We start from the raw sequence: 22111 nt of genomic DNA, 5'->3' as shown, positions 1-22111 counted from the left end.
ATTTAAAGATATGTGAATTCTCTTTATTTTTTCTTTAGTATTTGTTTAATTTTGATTTTTATGTGTAAATAAAGAATCAATTTGGCTTTTATTGAGTTATGAGAAATGATCTAATTTTATTTATATATGTATATGTATATATCCAATTATCTGAACATCACTTATTAATAGTCCATCTATTCTCATTGATTTGAGATGTCATCTTTGAGTATAATAAATCTACATATGTAATTGAGTCTATTTCTTGATATTCTACTCTGTTTCATTGTTGTGTTTATCCATGTGAACACTATTTTCATGACAGAAGATTTAGAATATATTTTAATTTCTGGTAAACCTAACCTTCACATTTTGTTCTAGCTCTCATTTTCCTTTTAAAAATGTTTTATTATGGAAGAAATTTGAACATATATAAAGTAAACATAATAATATAATGAATCCATGTGCTAAAAGGTCTAACTTCAACCTTGATCAACATTTTGCCATTTTTTTTTCATTTATGCCTCCACCCATTCCCCACTTATTTTTATAGCTTTTTAATGTAAAGTTTTATGTATATTTAAATGCACAAATCTTAACTGCATGATTAAAAAATTGTTCTACCTGTGTAACCCAAACTTTTATGAAGTGTTTGGAAGAGAGTACAGCAGAGACTAATAGCCTACAACAATGCATTCTCTCCTAATTGGAGGATTATGGATAGCACATGGATGCACTGAACTTCCATTCTTCCTTGCCATTAGATATGGTCATGCAATTACAATGCAATGTGAATTGAAGTAATACTTGCCACTTATAGGCTGGGCTTTTATGAGTGGAGGACTACCTTGTCAGATCTCCTTCCCCTTTTGCTCACTGGATGCAGATAACAACAAAACACTAAGGCACAAAGAAGCTTGTGTTTCTAAATCGCTATATGAGGGAGGACCATCTGCCGACTTGAATTGTAGGAAATAACCCCAAGCGAGGATTTGCTTTATTCATCTGCTTCTCTGGAGTCTAGCTGGGATTTGGCACAGAATAGATGCTTAGCGTGGGTTTGTTGATTAGAACTGAACTTTGACTTTCCTTTGTGTCTTTGACACAAAACTATAAATAAAACATGTATACTTAATTTATCACAATTTTATTATTACTTAGAGTTAGTAAAATACTATATTCCAAGTAAAAGGTGAGAAGCTGACAACAGCATGCTTCCATTAATCCCTCATCTTTGATGCAATTGTTGTCATATATATTCCATGTATCTATGGAATAAACTCCAAAATACAATGTTACAAATTTCACTTTAAACAGTCTTTTTAAAGAAATTAAGATAGGAAAAAGCACATAGTTTTTTTTTTTTTTTAGTTACTTATATCTTTGCCATTAACAGTGATCTTTCCTTTTTGTAGAATCAAGTTTCATCTGGTGTTTCTCCCTTCAACTACAAATACTTTCTCTAGAATATCCTGTAGTACAAGTCTTCTGGAGACGAATGATTTCAGCTGTTATTATCTGAAAATAACTATTTCATCCTCATTTTTTCAAGGATATCACTGGCTAAAGCATTATGGGTTAACAATTTTTTCTTTTTTTCTTTTAGTATGTTAGAGATAACTTTCCATTGTCTTATGACTTCTGTTGTTTCTAATAAAACATTTGTTCCCCTATATATATTTCCTTTCTCTGACTAATTTTTTTTAATTAAGTTTATTGGAGTAACATTGGTTAATACAATTATATAATTTTCAGGTGTACATTATAATTTGACATCTGTATATTCTATTGTGTTTTTACCACCCGAAGTCCAGTTTCCTTCAGCTACCATATATTTGATCTCCTTTACCCACTTCACCCTTCCCTTAAACCCTATATTTGAGCCCTTTTAACCATATACCTACCTCTGTCTCCCCCATCCCCTATTCTCTGGTAACCACTAGTCTATAGTCCATGCCCTTGGGTCTCTGTTTGTTTGTCCTGTTCATTTGTTGCTTTTAGGTTTTTATCCCACATATAAGTGATATCATATGATTTTCAGCTTTTTCTGTCTGGCTTATTTCACTTAGCATGATTATCTCAAGGTCCCCCCATGGTGTTGCAAATGGCAGTATTTCGTCTCTTCTTATGGCTGAGTAATATTCCATTATATACATGTACCACAGCTTCTTTAGCCAATCATCTATTGTAGGACACTTTGGTTGCTTCCGTGTCCTGGTCACTGTGAATACTACTGCAATAAACATCGGTGTGTAAATATCTTTTCAGATATGGGTTTTCAAGTCTTTGGGGGATTGCTGGATCATATGGTAGATCAATTCTTAGTTTTTTTTTGAGGAACCTCCATACTGTTTTCCATAGTGGCTATACCAATTTGCAGTCCCACCAGCAGTGCATCAGGGTTCCTTTTTCTCTGCATCCTCTCCAACATTTGTTATTACATGTCCTGTTGATTATAGCTATTCTAACAAGTGTGAGATGATATCTCATTGTGGTTTTGATTTGTATTTCCCTAATAGCTAGTGATGTTGAGCATCTTTTCAAATATCTGTTGGTTATTTGTATGTACTCTAGGGAGAAGTGTCAGTTCAGGTATCTGCCTATTTTTGATTGGATTATTTGTTTTTTTTTTGTTGTTGTTATTGAGTTGTATGAGTTATTTGTATATTATGGATATTAGGCTTCTATTGAAGGTGTTGCTTGCAAATATGTTTTCCCATTCTAATGGTTGTCTCTTTACCTTGTTGATGATTTCTTTTGCTGAGCAGAAGCTTTTTAGTTTGATGTAGTCCCATTAATTTATTTTTGCTTTTACTTCCCTTGCCTTTGAAGTAAAGTTCATAAAATCCTCTTTAAGTCCAAGGTCCTTGAGTTTAGTTCCTATGTTTTCTTCTATGCATTTTATTGTTTCAGGTCTTATATTCAGGTGTGTGGTGATAGACAACAGTCTAGTTTCATTCTTTTGCAGGTGGCTTTCCAGTTTTTTTTTTTGTAGAAAATTATTTGCCCATATAAATTTGGGCTACTTCTGGACTCTCGATTCTGTTCCACTGGTCCATGTGTCTGTTTTGCGGCCAATACCATGCCATTTTGATTACTGGTTTTTTTTTTGTAGTAGAATTTGAAGTCAGGTAGAGTGATGCCTCCAGTCTCATTCTTTTTTTCTCAGGATGGCTTTGGCAATTCAGGGTCTTTTGTGCTTTCATAAAAATCTGATGATTTTTTGTTCTATTTCTTTAAAACATGCTGTTGAAATTTTGATGGAGATTCCATGAAATTTGTATAATGCTTTAGGTAATATGATCATTTTAACTATGTTGATTCTTCCACCTCAAGAACACAGAATATCTTTCCATTTCTTTGTGTCTTATTCAATGTCTTTTAATAGGGTCTTATAGTTTTCATTATATAGGTTCTTCAAATGTTTTTTAAAATTTATTCCTAGGTATTTTATTCTTTTTGTTATAATAGTAAAAGGTCGTGGACTTTTGCTTTTTGGTAGGTTTTTAATGGTAGTTTCAATTTCTGTACTGCTAATTAGTCTATTTAGATTTTCCATTTCTTCTTGATTAAGTCTTGGTCCATTTCTTCTAGATAATTAAATTTGGTGTTATATAATTTTTCATAGTATTTTTGTATGATCCTTTGTATTTCTACGATGTCAGTTGCAATTTCCCCTCTTTCATCCCTTATTTTGTTTGTTTTATTTCTCTTTATTCTTTAGTGAGTTTAGTCAGGGGTTTGTCAATTTAATTAACCTTGTCAAAGAACCAACTTTTTGTTGCATTTACTTTTCTATCGTTTTTGTTTGTTTGTTTTAATTTCATTTATTTCTGCTCTAATTTTGGTGATTTACTTCTGTCTGCTGACTTTAGGCTTCATTTGTTCTTCTTTTTTTAGTTTTTTAAGATGAAGCATTAGGTTGTTTATTTGGGCTCCTTCTTATTTTTGGAGGTAGGCCTGTAATGATATGAACTTTCCTCTTATGACCACTTTTTCTGTGTCCCAAATTTTCGATATGTTGTACTATCATTATCATTTGTTTCTATGTATCTCTTGATCTCTCTTTTTGTTTCTTCTCTGACCCAGTTATTCTTCAGTGGTATGTTGTTTAATGTCCATGTATTTGTGGTTCTTCCTGATTTCTTTTTGCAGTTGATCTCTAGTTTCAAGGCATTATGATCAGAATATGGTTGGTATGATTTCTACCCTCTTATATTTGCTGAGGCTATCTCTGTGTCCCAGTATGTGATCAATTCTTGATAATGTTCCATGTGCACTAGAGAAGAATGTATAAGCAGTTGTTTTGGGATGGAAGCTTGTAAATGTCAATTATACCCAGTCGTTCTAATGTATCATTTAAGGATTTTATTTCCTTATTGATTTTCTGTTTGGATTATCTGTCCATTTTTGTCCTTTTAGTTCTGTTAGTAATTGCTTTACATATTTTGGGGCTCCCTGATTGGGAGCATAAATATTAATAAGTGTTACATCTTCTTGGTGCATAATTCCATTTATCGTTATGAAGTGTCCTTCGGTATCTTTCTTTACCTTTTTTATTTTGAAGTCCATTTTGTCTGATATTAGTACCATTAGTCCTGCTTTTCTCTGAATGACATTGACTTGAAATATTATTTTCCACCCTTTTGCTTTGAGTTAATATTTGTCTTTTTTGCTGAGATGTGTCTCTTGGAGGCAGCATATAGTTGGGTCTTGTTTTTTTGGTCCAATCTGAAAATCTGTGACTTTTTATTGGTGAGTTCAGTACATTTATATTTAGAATGATTATTAAAATAAGAGGTCTTCTTATAGCCATTTTATCTTTTGCTTTCTGGTAACTTGGTGCTTCAGTTGCTTCCTTGTCCTTGTGTTTCTATTTTCTTTATTTTGGTTGGCTTTTGTGGGTTTTGCCTCTGGTTCTTTTTGTTTTATGTTATATACTTCAATTCTGAATCTTTGGTGTGTGGTTACCATTACGAATATGTAAAGGATAGTTTTATATGTACAGTCATTGTTGTCTCAATCTGTCCCTAGGTATGCTGAACATTCATTACTATCTTGCTATTGCAATTCTCTTATTATTTAAGCTGATAATGCCCTATTCTTAGTAAGTTTTGCACTTCTCTGCTTCTATTTACCTGATAGTCACTTTTCTCCTAATTTTGTATTTTTTTTGTTATTATTTTGTTTTAGGTAAGCTGACCCCATTCAGTATTTCCTGTAGTGCAGGCCTCGTAGTGGAGAATTCCCTCAATTTTTGTATGTCTGGAAAGGTCTTAATTCTCTTTCATATCTAAAGGAGAGCTTAGCTGGATACATTATTCTAGGATAGTAGTTCCTTTTACTTAATAGTTAAATATTTGATTCCATTCCCTTCTGGCTTGTAAGGTTTGTTCTGAAAAGTCCAAGGAAAATCTAATAGGTTTTCCTTTATAAGTTATCGTCTTCTCCCTGGTTGCCATGACAATTCTGTCTTTGTCATTGATTTTTGATAATTTTAATAAATGTCTTGTTGAAGGCCTTTGTGGATTGAGATAACTGGGTGTTCTGTTGACTTCTTGAATTCCGAACTCCAGCTTATTCCTTAGATGTGGGAAATTCTTGTCAACTATTTGTCTGAAAATGCTTTCTAGTCTCTGCTTCAATATTGCCCATTATTCTTATGCTTCCTTTCCTGATGGTATCAGCTAGTTCTTGAGTTTCTCTTTCATTGTTTTTCATTCTTTGGTTTTTCTCTTCTTCCTTCTGATTTATTTCTAGATTTCTGTTTTTGATATATCTGATTCTTTCCTCTATTTGGTTGACTCTATTTCCCAAGCTGCTATTTCATTTTTCAATTCTTGAAGTGTGTTTTTCATCTTCAGAAGTTCTAGTTAGTTCTTTTTGAGGGTTTCAATCTCCTTGCTCTGCTCATCTATTTTTTTTTAAAGTTCCTGGAAATCGTTGCTATGACTCATTTAGAAAATCACTGAGTTTTTTCAGAAGTACCATCCTGAATTCTCTGTTATTTTAGTTGCACATTTTTATGTCTGTATGCTTATTTTCTGGAGATTTTTCTCTTTCTTTCTGAGATGCCTTGTAGCCTTGGCTGTTCATGGTGTTTAATGGATTATTTCTCCGCCTGGGCATTAATGGAAATGTATACTGCTTTTTTTTCCTGAAAGATTTATTGTATAAAGTTCTCTCTTTAGCCTGCTGCAAGGAAGGTGCTTTTTGTTTGGTGTCCAGTAGGTGGCATCTAAGCCTCTTGGATCCCTGCTTTATATAAAGCCTTGAAAATGCCTTTTTATTTTATGATAAATATTTAATTATGCTCAGTACCCTCAGTTTCAGTCTCTGTCAGTTTTAGCAACAGTTTTGGTAGCATTTGCTCAGATTCCCCTGGGGGCTCTGTGGTGTTCAGTCTCGGAGTGTATGAGGGGAGGGGACTTCTGGGTTGGGAGTTGGGGGCTGCAGCTCAGTCTTGGTTTTCCAACACTGGCAGGTAAAAATGAACCGTTGTTTTTCTGCTGTCCCACTTTTCTGCTTTCTGCTCTGATGACTGGGCCGTGCTACTGGATATGTGGAACTCACAACTCTCCCAGGCAGGACTGTTCAGGGAACTCACGGCACCTTCTCATACGGGTAGTTCTGACAGCTTCGAGAAGCAGCTTCTTTATTTCTTCAAGTCTACTGCCCTAACACCCGGGGTTCTGACCGGTGGTAGCTCTTATGTGCGGATCAGACGTGCTGGTGTGCAGTTTGGGTGTTTTCTGTTGAGTTTTAGATGTTCAGCTTACTGCTGTTTCAAGAGGAGAGATTTGAGGACATCTCTCACTCTGCCATGTTTCCAAAGATCTCTCTCTGACTACTTTCAAAATAATCTTTTCTTTCTGATTTTCATGAGTTTTCATGAGTTTGACTATAACGTGCTGAAGTGTGATTGTCTTTCTATTTTGTTCTTCTTGGTGGTTTACTAAGTTTATTATATCTGCAACTTGCTGTTTTTCAACAGCTTAAGAAATTTCAACATTATTTTTTCAAATTTTTTTTTGCTACTTTTCTGTTCTTTCTGTGACACCAGTTTACACACATATTATACCATTTGATATTGTCCCAATTACAACTGAGTGCAAGTTTATTTTTAGTCAATTTTTTCTCTCTCTGTTCTTCAGATTGAATAATTTCTATTTATTGGTCTTCAAGTTCATTAACTTTTTGTTTTAGATCACCAGTGTGCTGTTGGCCCACCAGTAAAATTTTCATTTCAGGTACACTTTTAAGTTCTAGAATTTACATTGAAATCTTCTTATATTTTCCATTTATTTGCTGAAATTTCCCACCTTTCAATTACTATGAATATCTTTTTTAAGTCTTTGAAAACACTTCGAATAGTTAATTTAAAGTCCTTGTGTGATAATTCGAACATCTGGTTCATTTTAGGGTCTGTTTCTATTGATAGATATTTGTTTCCTTATGGGTCACACTTTTCTGTTTCTTCAGATTTCTACTAATTTTAGTTGTAGGTGAACAGTGTGGGCATTACATGAAAAGATGCTGCATTATGTTTTCTTCCTTTAAAGGATGATGAGTTTTGTTCTAATTGGAGGTTAAATTACTGAAATATACTTTTGGTTCTGCCAGGCTTGCTTTTATTTTTGTTAGGGTTATTCTACTTTAGTTTGAAACTTTTTCCTACTTTATGGCTCTTATTCTAGGTTATGGTTCTTGTTTCTCAGGTGTAGTTTTTCTGGGGGTATAAAATAAAATCCTAAAATGCTCAGTAAAGTCTTTCCACTACGTACAAGATGGAGCTTCAACATTCCTAATGCTTTTCAATCTCTGTTACCTCCATTCAGTTCTCAACCTTAGGTCAGGTGATCTCTCCTGTGTCCCTTGGAGTCTCACCCCATGCATGTACAGGCAACCCTTGGCTAAAAACACACACAGTGAATTTGCACACAACACACTTTTTTATAGGACCCTGCCCTGAGAATTTCAGCCCCTTCAGAAACCTAAAACTATCTGACTTATACTTTTTTTAGTTCTGGGAGATAATCGCCCTTGGGTGTTCACCTTCTTGTACCATGGCAGAAAAGCACCCATAGGAAGAAAGCCAAGGTAATTGTATGTTTTTCTTAACTTAAAGATCATAGTCTTATGCTGCCTGCTATTCAATGCCCAAAAACAGTTGTCTCACATATTTGTTCTATTTTAGAGTTGCTTTCAGTGGGAGGGTGTAACTGGAAGCAGAAGTAAAATTGTTATTTTTGGACATTAAAAACATATCACAGAATCTCACATTTCCGCTCAAAAAAAAAAAATACATGTTTACACAGCAGTTCATAGTTGCCTTGGCTGTTTTGGTGTCTTAGCATGAGTAGCTCTCTCAATAATAATAACTGGCATTTGTATAGCTCTTTTTAGTTTTAAAAATCCTCTTGCCAACATTGAATTTTTGGTAGAGCATCATTTTAGTCCCATTCCATGTATAAGAAACAGACTTAAAGATGTTAATTGTCTCACCATTATCCTCGTTTTACTGGAGGCTTAGAGAAGCTAGGTAGGACATAGAAAAAGAGAAAAGAGAAGTCCAGTCTGATAGCTGAAGTCTATGTCCACTATTCATAAGCCTTTCCTCTTTGTCTTTAGCATTGACTCCCAGCACTGACTAACCACCCAGCTACTGCCCTAAGGGGCCTTACTGCAGATCCCGAGTTACCCACTGGAACTCAGGCAGCTCTGTTGACGGCTGGGGAGTGGGCAGAAGCAGGCATCTGCGGACTCTCCACTTCTGCTTTCTCCAGGAAATGAGCAGAGACCCAGCTCGAGTGATTCATAGCGAAACGCCGTTGAAGGCTGATGATGGTAGGCTGGTCTTCTTCCCCCAATCTTGAGGGGCTGTGGCTGTGTATGGGGGTGCCTATGCCACCTGATGTCTGCAGGCCCTGACCGACATACCTCTGGGTAGGTTACCTTGTTCTTGGACACACCAGCTCAGCACAGACGTGGGCATTAGGGTCCTGTCTGTTAGGAAGGAACCTTCTGGCTGCCTCCTGGAAAACTAAGCAGGGGAGCACATGTGACCATCAGTGCCTGACCTGGGTTTGTGGATGTGGGAGAGGAGGTAAGTTGATGAGCAGGAAGTATGTGCAGGGTGGGCGGTGCACGTGGTCAAGGCCACTCTGATGCTGTTGCTGGGGTTTGCCGAGCCAGGCCAGGCCTCAGCACCACTGCTCAACCTCCTGCTTCAGGTCAAGCCCTTTCTCACAGTTCTCCTTAAAGATGGTGACTTGCCATAACTAGGGAAGCTGGACTGGGCCTGTCTGTGCCAATTGTTCAGAAACAAAGAGAGGGGGCTGGCTGTGAGGCTCCCCTGCCCAGCCCCCGCATAGGACTCTGAAAAGTGGCAAGCAGTGGGGGCCACTTCAGACTGATCACCAAGAGAGCTGACTCTGTCGTGGCCCTGTGGTCACTCCTGGGGGTCTGGTAAGTAGGTGCCTTTTGGGGGCTCTCTTTGTTCATCTGAATTACCACATTAAACTTTAGAAATTTTTTCTGAATAAGCAGGACCATCTGATTAATTGAGAATTCGCTCTCCTACTCTCCTCCTGAAATCCCACCTTAGAGAATGCTGAATCGGTTCTCTGTCCCACCTTCTCTAAAGTGATGAGGAGCTGATCTGGTAAGCAAGGATTTCATGTATTACCTTTTTCATGGAACATTTCGATTTTAATATGATATTCTGTATAGTCATACATTTAATTATTCTACAAGCATATATTGAAAGCTACTTTTAGGCACTGTTAAAGGTGACATGATCAGAGAACAGGGGTCAGTGGTGCTTGGTGCCATGGGCTGAAGTGGGATGGGGAACTGGAGGTGGGATATGAGGGCCGGAAGGCTGAGAATGTACTTGCTTTCTGCATGGAGACATGAAAGAAGGGAAGGCCCAGGCCCTGTGGGTTTCTGAGAAGTGATCTTGGCAGGGGTGTGGAGAAGGCCAAGGTGCAGAGGTGGAGCCCTGGTGGAGGCCAGTGTAGCAGTGAGAGGTGTAGGTGTGCAAGTGACTAGCTAGAGAGGGATGGGTGGGGTCAAGTCAAGGAGGGCTTTCCTATCCACTGTGAGGACTTGGGCTGTTCTTTCTCTGGCTCAGGAGGCTTTTAAATACTGACTAGATAGCAAAGAAAATTTAGAAAAAGTGTGTAGAGTATAAGGAATAAACATGTGTGCTGTTACCTTAGTGTTGTTTTAGAGATCATCAGCATCTTTGAAGTCCTCCATGTGCTTGTCCTTCTCCCACTCTTACCAGAGAAAACTATTGTCCTGAATTTATGGCTTACTGTTTCCTTGACTATCTTTATAGTTTTAACTCTTTTATTTAAATTGCTACATATGTGTTAATTTTGCATGTTTTTGAAGTTTGTAAATAGGAATTAAATATTCTTTTAAGACTTGCTTAATTTGCTCAAAATTAGTTTTGAAATTCCTTTGTATTGTTGCATGTGCCTCTAATTCATGCATGTTTACTGCTGTATAATATTCTGCTATATAGGAATATATCTCAATGTACTTCTCTACTGCAAATGAGCACTTGGAATATTTCTTTTTTTTTTTTTTATTATAAGCTGCTAGGGGCTCTAGCACTTGGGTGCACTGCTAGGACTCTCTGTATATGTATCCTGGGGTATGCATGCAAGAATTCCCTAGAGCATATACCCTAGAAATGGAATTAATGGGTCATAGGGTATGTATGGATAAAACCAGCGTGATTGTATCATTTTCCCCACCCATCGGCAATGTGTAAAGTTTCCATTGCTCCACATTTCACCAACATTTGATGTTGTCAAAGTTTTAATTTTTGCCAATCCGGTGAAAATGAAAATCAAACAATGTTTTAAATTGCATTCCTCAGTTACTAAGGTTGGGCATCTTTTCATATGTTTATTGGTTATTCTGTATTCCTTTTCCTGTTCAGATCTTTTGTACATTTCTCTATGGGGCCATCTGTCTTTTGTCCTATTGTAATTCAGTACATATTCAGATATTAATCCTTTGTCATTTGTGTATGTTGTAAACATTTTTCTCTTGTTTGTGCGTTGTCTCCTTACATTCTTTGTGATTATTATTAATGACCAAATGTCTTAATTCTAAATAAGCTTAATTTATCCATATGTTCTTTTACAGTTTATACTTGTTATATGTTTTAAGAAATTCTTCACAGTGAAGTTATAAAATTATTCTCTATCAAGGGTCCCCAACTCCTGGGCCATGGCCCAGTACCAGTCCGTGGCCTGTTATGAACTGGGCTGCACAGTAGGAGGTGAGCAGCGGGGGAGCCAGAAAATCTTCATGTGTATTTGCAGCTGCTCCTCAGTGTTAGCATCACTGCCTCAGCTCCACCTCAGATCATCAGGCATCAGATTCTTATAAGAGCACCAGTCCCTGGTGACAAAAAGTTTGGGGACCGCTGTCTTACATGATTTTTAAAAATTTTAAATAATTTTGATTTTCACATTTTTCAGTCTCACCTAGAAATGATTTTTCCATATGGTGTGAGATAGGGGGAGGATTCTATTTTATTTTGTTTTTCCCATGTAAATAACCAAGAGTCTTAGCTCTGTTTATTAAAAAGGTCATTTTTTATCCATTGATCTACAGTGATTCTGTTGTAAGTCAAATTGTTAATATATGCGGGTCTGTTTATTCTGTCAATTTGTTTATCCTTTTGCCAATACTATATAATATTGGTAACTGTAGGCTTATAATAAATTCTGATACCTGGGAAAGTCTCCTCTTTTTTTCCTTCTTTCATTATGGCTGGACATTCTTTACTTTCTTCTTTCATATAAATTTTAGAATCAGCTTTTCAGGCTTCACAAAAAAGCTATGTTCAGATTTTATTGGAAATGTATTTTGTAGAGAGGTTATATTTTTGTGAAAATGACTCCTTCAGTTCATGAATGTGGTTTGTCTCCTCATTTATTTAAGTCTTCTTTAAAGTATTTAAATAAAATTTTATAGTTTTCTTCATAAAAATAGTGTATATTGTGCCTAAATTTATTCCTAAGTAGTTTATTTTTTATATCATTTCAAGTGTCATTAAATATTTACTTTTTACTATTGCTGATGTATGTTTTCATTTTTAAAAAGAATCATTTTAGCTTTTCTATGGAGAGCAAAGGAAGAAGCAAGACTATGAGTTAAGAGGCTGTTGGAGCTACAGGGAGAATGGAGTTGTCATATACTGAGCTGGGTCAAGGGCAGAAGTAGTATATTTGCAAGGTGATGGTTATTCCAGAATATAGGGTTGAACATATAAAGGTGGAGATGCCTACTAGACATTAAGTGGAGAAATGAAATATTGGCTCCCTGTGCCCCTAAGGGACCTTAATGGCAGAAAAGCAAGACAGCTTGACCACCTAAGGGAGAGAGGGGAGATATCTTGTACAGAAGGGGAAGGGGAAGATGAGCTTCTCAAGAGTTCTTTGAGCCGTGCCATAGAGCTGTTAGCCATTTTGTTTACAACTGGGGCCTTGCATTTATTATATTTCTCCAAGTGATGCAAACCATAAAAATGCACCTGCATTTTGCATCTGAAATTACATCCTAAGGGCAACATTCCAAAATCCTTGGCTGATAGTCCCATTTGAAGCATCTACACATCTGTTAAAAGCCTAATTCTTAAAGTCTAGACCTGGGCTACCCAATACAGTAGCCTGTAGCCCAACCTGAAATGTGATTAGTCTGAATTGAGATGTGCTGTAAGTGTAAAGTGTGCATTGAATTTTAAAGGTATTACAAATAAACAATAAAAAAATATAAAATATCTTATCAATACTTGAAAAATACTGATTTCATATTGAAAATATAATATTTTAGATGTATTGAGTTAAATAAAATATATTTTAAAATATATTTAAATAAGTAGATTTGATTAATTTAGCCTATTTAATTTTACTTATTAAATGTGGCTACTGGAAAATTTCATATTAGACATGCAGCTTTCATTTATTTTGGTTGGATGTCATTCTTCAGAGTAAGCTAGGTCTTGTTTCATGGCCAGAGGCTTTTGTGGGGATCACAGTTCAAGAAAGATGGGAAATTAGGGAAGTGAAAGCCTCTTGTCTCAAATAATTTCAAGGAGAAAGAAAATATAGAGGTAAGAAGAATGGATTTAGTTCCTACAATAAACCAGGTACTGGGTAGGGCACTTCTATTGTTATCAAACTTGTTTTGCCTACACACATCAAAGCCAAAAGAGTCACGAACAGGAGTTTGCAGCAAAGAAAGTAGAGGTTTATTTAAAGAAATGGTGCCAATCCTGGAGACACAGGTGAGGTAGCGTTCGAAGATCTGGCTCTCCGATGGCCTCTAAGGGATAGGTTATATAGGGGAAACTTATAGCTAAAGGATTTGGGGTCATGGGCTCTACTAATTGGTTAGGGCTAGGGTAGGAGGCAGCTGATCATTGCATCAGGTCCTGATGTCAGTCATGGTGTAGTTCTGTCTGGTTTCAAGAGGTTGCCAGTGGGGTCCTTCTGCCTTCATGAGTTTGGAGCTGCAAGATACTATCTTTAGTTTGACCGAAATTCTGTTTCTGTGGTCAGCACATCTGAGGCTTTGTTTGATGCTGATCTATGGGTTTAATGATTAAGGGAATGGTCATGCAGTAGGCAGAAGGATAAGGAAAAAAGAAGCAAGTGAGCCCAAGGCCAGTTTGAATCAAAGAGAAAAAGAAGAGAAAAGTCATTTTAAAGAAGTGAAGATTTGCACAGTTACAGTATTTGCAATCTCATTTAATCCCCACAGTAAAATCAGTTTCATTACTCCCATTTTACAGATGAGAAAATAGAGGCTCAGAGAGGTAAGCCTTTCTTTCCTCAGGCAGTAAGTAACTGAGCTGGGGTTTGAACCTAGTTGCATCTGGTGTTAAAGGCCGTGCACTTTGCACTTGGCAACACTACCACTGAAGAGTTGAGGAAATACTTCTGGAAAGCAATAGTCAACATTTGGCACAAGTGTGAAAACTGTTCTTCCCTTTGGGCTCAATACTTAATCCTTCTTTGGAGAATTCTTCACAGATGATTCATAGGAAGTTAAATAATTTGTTTGTCCCTTCCTCCAGCATTGCCTGTAGTAGCAATGGAGACACCCTCAGCATCCAGTTATTAGGGAGTGAGTGAGTCAATTATGGGAGATTGATCAAGAGGATGTTTCACAGTCATCAAATCTGATAATTTAAGAAAAAAGTTACAAACAATATGTTTATGATATGATGATGAGTGATTAATGCAATTAATTATCTACATATTACTTACAAGTAAAATATGCTTGGATATGAAAAGTGGTATGCAAAAAAAAGAGAAGGGAATACTTTATTTTTATGTTTTTGATATAATAATAAAATTGTCCAAATAGCACTCCAATATCAGCTTTTTAAAGCATATGCACGAAATATGAGATACAGTCAAAAATGAATAAAAATATGTACACCTGAAGAAATTGTGTTATTTGAAGAAGTTAGTCAAAGCAAATTGGGAGTTAGTAGCATTGAAACAGGTTATGGCAAGCTCACAAGGCTTTCCCCTGGGTCTCCGAGTGTGGACCAGATCAAGAGAGTGGCCTCTTCTGCAGAAGGTAGTGGGCAGGGAGATGTGTGTAATGAAGGTAGGGCTGAACAGCTCTGCAGTTCTTTATCTTGTGTTTCTGCCTTGAGAGCACAGGTCCTTCAGGAGCAGGAGGAGGGTAGCAATGAAGATGATGCTGCACGAGATGGGGAGCAGTGAGCAACAGCTTACCCAGCTCCACCACAGGTGCTAGAGGCTCCCACCAGCGTGCACTGCATTCAGCGCATGCAGTAGTAACTGCGCAGGTCCAGGGCCAGTTTCTGAGTGCAAGTGTGAGAAAAGAGTCAGAAGAATCAGGATGAGCAAATGTCCAGATATTCAAAAGAAGAAAAAAAAACCCAATCAAACCAGGGGCAATACCTTGAAATCTCAAAGCACCCAGAATCTTAGTTTATTTTAGTTTTTACTTTCACGCACCTGTCTCCAGGAAACATTTCATTATGTAAATGACACATTTACTTTTTCATCACCCAATTTAATGTGTCAGAACAGTCTTATTTTTGACATGTGTGTTTAATGTGGTGATACCCTCTAGAATGAAAATTTGTTAAATAGCTGTAGCATTTTATAATTGATCGAAACTTAGAAATGAGGAAATACAGGAATGAGAAAGATAAAGCATATACCTGAATAATGATAACATAAGGAAGAAAGTGATGAGTGCTGCACTTATAGGCAGTAGTTACTGGGGGAAAATGATAAATTTGGGAATTACAAAATTCTTACTTTTACTCTGCCTGACTCCACAGGCAAGTGACTTTCACTCCTATTGGGGCAGGGTGGGGGTTAGATGATCATAACCCTGCACACTCTGGTGTAATTACCAATTGAAATCTTGTGTGAATGCAACATTGAAAACTGCAAAGTGCTGTCACTTGCTGGTAGTGGCTGCTTTCTAATCACCCGATAGCCCCGTGATGACAGGAGTTTGGAAGTTTGAGAAAGGAGGGTTATTTTTGGTTGGAGCATCATGAAACCCTGTGCCTAGCAGGCAGCCAGGAGCTGTGTTTGGAAGGCAGCAGGTTTTGGACATGTGCAATCAAAGGAGAGGCATCTTAGGCAGAAAAGTCACCTGAATAAAGGCAAAGGGTCAGAGACTGAGTGAACAGTTCATTCAGCTAGACCCTACTGGAGTATAGTGGGAAATTGAGCAGGAGAGAGGGTGGGACCACATTATCAAGGGCCAAGAGCTTGGGAATGCTCTTAGAGAACATGGGAGCTGTTGAAGACACTTGACCAAGGGGGTGACATAGTGGAGCTGTGCTGCCAAGTCTGACAATGTAGAGTGGGGTGGGAGGCAGTGAAGACTGGAAGCAGAGAAGCCTGCTGTGGGAAGGCTGGCAGAGAGATGAAGAAGCAGTGGGGGATGGTGCTGGCCTACCTTAGGCTACTAGTAGGTGCCCCATAGAGGGCAGTCACCCTGAGAACCTGTCTTGCTCACTGTGTAGCATTCTAAGGTTCCTTCACTCCTTTTGAGTATCTTTAGGCACCATATTTCCATCTTCTGGACATGTAGAAGAATTAAGGTCTGGGTTAAAAATATTCATGACATATTGAGAGGTTTGCCAGCATGTAGGAGACTCATTCTGGTTAAACAAATGTCCAGGTCTCAGAGGAGAAATTTGAAGGCTCTGAATATGAAGCTCATTTGAAAAGTTGACCTTCATTGATGGACAGATCCTTAAAAAACCTCATGTTACAGGTAGGAACTGAGTCAGGGAGAGACAAAGAGACTCAGACAAGGGGAAAATGACCCTGTCTCGCCATTGCCAGCACTGCGTTTCCTTTCTCGGCACTTCAATGAAAAAGCATCATGTGCAAAGTTGCACCTGAAAGTGTCTCTTTTTACATTAACCTAAAAGCAGTTTTCTGGATCTAGTTCTGCCTAGCATAGTCTAGGACAAGGAGCCCGGGAAAACTTACTTACTTACTTACTTACTTACTTACTTACTTACTTATTTATTTATTTATTTATTTATTTATTTATTTATTTATTTATGTATTAAAAAGTTTATTGGGGTAACATTGGTTAATACAACTATGTAATTTTCAGGTGTACATTATAATTTGACAACTGTATATTCTATTGTGTGATTACCACCTAAAGTCCAGTTTCCTTTAGCTACCATATATTTGATCCCCTTTACCCACATCACCCTCCCCCAAACCTCCTATATTTGACCTCCTTTACCCCATCTACCTACCCCTTCCTCCTCCATCCCCTACCCTCAGGTAACCACTAGTCCATTATCCATGTCCCTGAGTCTGTTTGTCCTGTTAATTTGTTGCTTTTAGGTTTACATCCCATATATAAGTGATACCATGCGATTTTCAGCTTTTTCTGTCTGGCTTATTTCGCTTAGCATGATTATCTCAAAGTCCCCCAATGTTATTGCAAATGGCAGGATTTCATCTCTTTTTAATGGCTGAGTAATATTCCATTGTATATATGTACCACAGCTTCTTTAGCCAATCATCTATTGTAGGACACTTTGATTGCTTCCGTGTCCTGGCCACTGTGAATAGTGCTACTATGAACATCGGTGTGGAAATATCTTTTCAGATATGGGTTTTCAAGTCTTTGGGGGATTGCTGGATCATATGGTAGATCAATTCTTAGTTTTTTTTTGAGGAACCTCCATACTCTTTTCCATAGTGGCTGTACCAATTTGCAGTTCCACCAGCAGTGTATCAGGGTTCCTTTTCCAAGAAAACTATTAACTCTATGTGTGATGTAGGTGGTTTGTGCCTTTGCTCTGGTGTTTTCTTTTTCTTTTTTATTTTATCCACGAGAATCAAGAATAAATTTTTAAATTAATTTTTAAATATAATAATTAATTCCATGAGAATTAAGGGGTGTTTAATTCCCTGCAAGCCAGGAATGCATAGTTCCAGATGCATTTGATAGTTTTGTGATTTTTGTGCACATTTTCTGACTAAATCATACTGAAATTTAATAAGCTAACCAGGATGATTGTGTCAACTAAGCAATGCTGAAAATCTTTTTATTTCTTGCACCTTAACAAGTAGACTGAGAAGTATAAGGGCTGATGCAAAGTTCCCGATGGTTTTAATCTTCCTGGGATGAGAGGGTGAGGAATGGGGTGCAAGCGGCTCAACGTCTGGAGAACTTTGTGACCTAGCCTCTGCCCAGGCTCTTCTTCCTACTTGCACTCACGTCCCTCACAGTGGCACAAAACCACATGCATACCCACCTCACCTCTCTTACCTCTTGCGTGTCCTTCTACTGGGAACACTCCTCTCTAATCTGTTCAGGTGCTTATTTCATATCCTCCCTGCAGGTTCCCTCTCCAAAAACCCTGCTTCTGTGAAGCCCCTCTTACCATTCCCATTCTCACCACCACCCGCATCTCACCCACAATAACCAGCTCCTTCCATTTGTCCGCTTAGTGCTGGATTCTTGCTCCGGTGGGCACTGTATTACAGCAACCCTTTTCCTACCCCTCTCCCCGCAGGCTATAAGCACCTGGGGCAAGGGTTGGACCCACTGGGAAGGCCCAGTATCTAGCAGGGGGGCACTGTTGCTCCCCATCGAGAGCCCCCCAGTGACTCCCAGGACCACTGCATGAAACAGGTTCATGTCTGGTACTACCATCCATGATCCTTTCACTAAGTATACCGTGCTTCTAGTGCTTTCTTGTCTTTGAACTCCACCCACATCCCTGAACACCCATGCTGCCTAGAGTCTCTCTCCTCTTGACTTTAAGATCATCTCCTTCTCTTCCTTCAGTGCCCATTATGGGCACCATCTTTATTGAGAAGCCATCCCACATTTTTGGCAATGTGGAAGTCAGTACACATACTGAGACTACCACATCCCTTCCCAGGCGGGGCCACAAGCTTCCTCTGTGCCCCACAGCCAGGCACATCTCTACCCAACACCTACTCCACTTCTGCTTACTCGTTGGTCCCCCTGCTCCCCTGACTGTGGGCTTTCAAGTCCAGGGTGTGAATCAGGGGCAATTCTGCTGCTTACACATTTAATAAGTAAAAAGACTCACCACTTGAAGAAAGCTGAGTAAAGCTATAGCTCTGGTGGCTTAGCCTGGAAGGTGACTAACACTGGTGTGCAGCTGGTGTCAGCCCAGGGAGCGACTAGCCAGCTACTGTTTACCTTGTGCCAGGGCTTAGCAAACCCTTGGCCTGGTAGCACCCAGGGATCAGCTCTTCCCTGAGGGAATGGCGAGATGACAGGGTCCTGTCCTATGCCTCCTTGTTTGTAGTGTGAACTGGGGCCAGACAGCAGGGCTGCCTCTAAACTTCCTATGGTCAGGAGTCAGCAACGATTTTGTAAGTCCAGCCAGGGCCCCCTGCACTGCTGCTGGCTGTAAGTGTTTCAAGCTATTTTATGGGGTTTATTCAAGGGTGGGGAGCTGTAGAGTCAGAAAAGTCTGAGTTCGACCTTGATTCTGGTGCATATTAACTGTTTGATTCCAGATAAACTATTTTCTCTGAATCTCACTTTCTCTGAGTCTTGCTTTCCCATCTGTATAATGAGAATAATAATGCCTACCTTACAAGTTTTCTAAGGTTAGGGAACATAGATAGATAGCTCTGTTAGTAGACACTCATTCAGTTATGGCCATTAAGCATCATCTCCTTACATTCCATTGGAGACTGAGCCATGGATTAACTCCCACATTGGAAAGGCTCCAGGTTATGGGGGCTAGCCTTTTTGTTATCTGTGCTGTCACCAGTCCACATTTTTGTTTTGAAGTGATAGGTCAGTTGCAGCTAAGCTTTAAGGGTCTGTCTAGAGGAATTGTTCCCTGGACACTTTTGGCAATGTGGAAGTCAGTACACATACTGAGATACAAAACTGGGCCTCTTCCGCAGGATACTTTGAGTTCCTATATTCTGTTGCTTTTGCAAAAACCACAGAGGTGTGTGCTGGCCAGGAGTGCATGGACTAGAATCATAAAAAGGAAGTGTTGAGGGCCACGAAAGATATTGCTCAACCTGCCTGGTTCCTGACAACTGTAGTCCCCATTTCAGTCCTCAGGGGAATTCCTAAACTTCTGGAAACAACCTGAGCCATCTCTCTTGAGCCATTTGAAGCAGGATGTAGAGACCTGGGCTTGGCCGTTCTTTACCTGCAGGCACTCTTAACCCCTGGTGGATGTAGGAGGTGGGGACACTGAATAACTGGAAGGGCAGCCCAAGGAGCTTTCTGGCCAAGTCCTGGTCCTTGCCCTAGAGCTACGTGTCTGAGCTTTCTGGGCCTATGTTGTCCAAGCCACTTATATCTCTTATTTCCTCTGATTTCATTGCTCTCATTTGCCTCTCCCCTTATGTCCTATGTCTGTACTCTCTTTCCAGAGTTAACCCAAGTGTGGACACAGAACCTCCATAATTGATTCATCCTTGTCCTTCCAACAAAACTGTGTGTGTAGCAAACATTGACCAAAGTCTTGGGTCAGAGGGGATTCCTGTCCCCTTTTTGAAGATACCAGGTGTGTCCTGCGGGGAATGCTGCTGAAACTCAATGATAACTCTGTTTCCTCATCTCTAAGAGAGGTCAGAACAGTCCTTGTAGCCTCATGCCAGGAGCTCAAGGATAATTAAATAAGTGAAGCACTTGGTGCAGGACCCAGTGTATAGTACAAATTCGTTAGATACTATTATTGTTATTATTTTATTATAGTCATCAAACTGGAGGAATTACACCCTCTTCTTTTAACATTTATCTATCTTCTATGTATGTATGTATATATGTATGTATGTAGGTATGTATGTATGTATGTATTTGTGGTAAAATATACATAACAAAATTTACCATTTTAGCCACTTTTAAGTGTGAAGTTCAGTGGCATTATGTGCATTTATACTGCCATCCATCTCCAAAACTGGAGAGGCAAAACTGGAAATCTTCCCTCATTAAACATTAATTCCGTATTCTTCCCTCCCTCCAGCTCCTGGTAACCACAATTCAACTTCTGCCTAGATGAATTCCACTACTTTAAGTAATACATTTAAATGCAATAATACAGTATTTGTCCTTTTCTGACTGGTTTACTTCACTTAGCACAGTGTCCTTAAGGTTTATCTGTGTTGTAGCATGTGTCAGGGTTCCCTTTCTTTTTAAGGCTGAATAATATTCCATCCTTTTGTTTTGTTTATTCATTTATTTGTTGATGAAACAATTTGGATTGTTTCCACCTTTTTGCTATTGTAAATAATCTGTTGATCTGCTTTCAATTATTTTGGGTATCTTTTTACTTTTTATAATTGACCCACCTTGTCTATTAGTTCAGCCAATTTGATAGAATGATTATTTATAAGTATTATTTTCTTAACTGGATGGAAATGTAAACCAGAAATTGGGGAGCAATCCTCACACTTGACCAACACAGAGATGGAAACGGGGGGGTCACCAAGTGAGTCCCTATCTGTGTGTAGTTTATGTTTATAAGAGCTTTGATTTTGTACCAGACATGTGAAATTCACAGGAAACAGGGGTTATAGTTAAGGAGGAGCTTGTGAATTTTGGAGTCAGACACATAGAACCTTCAATGTGGCTACCTTGGAAGCTATTGAACCTCTCTGAACCTTGCTTTCAACACCTGGAAAATACTACTATTGTTTTCTCCCTTGTGAAGTGTCCTTATGAAGATAAAGTGAAATCATACAGAGATAAGAAAGGAGAGCCATGATAAAATGACCTTTCAGTTAGTGGAGGTATTACTGCAATTCACTGTGTAGTTGTATCCCTGTTAAAAACAGGCGACGAGCCTAAAACATCTGCCTCTGACTTTTCTGGTACTCTTTCAACCTCAGAATGCTTTTTTTAAAAAAAAAATTATGTCAGGTTTTTGAGCTATAATTTATATGCAAAAATATTTTGCCCTTTCGACAAATGTAGACAGTTGTGTGACAACCACCACAGTCAAGATGGAGAACATTTTTATCCCCTAAAAGTTCCCTTCCATTATTTTGTAGCCAACCTTTTACCCCTAATCCCTGGCAACTACTAATTTATTTTCTGTCCCTGTAATCTTGCCGTTTTCAGAATATCATATAAACAGTCGCTTGTCCTGAAGCCATTGATGTTCATACAGGTTGCTGTGTGAGTCAGTAGTTCTTTTAACAGAGAAGCATCCCATTTACCCCTTGAGGGACATTTAGGTTGTTTTCAGGTTTTGGCAGCTATGAATAGACCTACTATAAGCATTCGTGTATACGTTTTTTGTAGAAACATAAGTTTTCATTTCTCTGGAGTAAATACGCAGAAGCAGAATTGTTGGATATATGTTTAACTTTTTCAGAAACTGCCCAACTGTCTTCTGGAGTGGCTGTAACATTTGCATTTCCACCAGCAAGGGTCAGGGTTGTGGCTGCAATGTATCCTTGCCAACACTTCCTGAGTTTTGTTTGTCATTAAAGACGTTCTATTAGGAGAATCCTGGTATCTCAGTGTGGATTTAATCTGTATTTCCCTAATGAGAATGCCGTTGTCCCCTCAGTACTTCTGATTAACTATAGTGGGCTGTGGCATGAGATGT

At 38.5% G+C, this 22111-nt stretch overlaps 1 protein-coding gene across 14 annotated transcripts in view; it reads left to right on the top strand.

The window, feature by feature from the left end:
• The first annotated feature begins 8744 nt into the window (after positions 1–8744).
• The window catches only part of WDFY4 (WDFY family member 4), a 271485-nt gene continuing 258118 nt past the window's right edge, over positions 8745–22111 (top strand). For 5 of the 14 annotated variants that reach the window (XM_036223477.1, XM_036223475.1, XM_036223478.1 and 2 more), the window contains exon 1: positions 8790–9085. The gene's annotated coding sequence lies outside the window, so the exon portion shown is untranslated. The other 9 variants (XM_036223479.1, XM_036223480.1, XM_036223482.1 and 6 more) reach the window with 7 other exon arrangements.

The sequence above is a fragment of the Rousettus aegyptiacus genome, unplaced genomic scaffold, assembly GCF_014176215.1.
Source record: "Rousettus aegyptiacus isolate mRouAeg1 unplaced genomic scaffold, mRouAeg1.p scaffold_m13_p_6, whole genome shotgun sequence".
Classification (NCBI taxonomy): domain Eukaryota; kingdom Metazoa; phylum Chordata; class Mammalia; order Chiroptera; family Pteropodidae; genus Rousettus; species Rousettus aegyptiacus.
The sequence above is the reverse complement of the archived record's forward strand: the minus strand, read 5'-3'. Positions and strand labels throughout refer to the sequence as shown.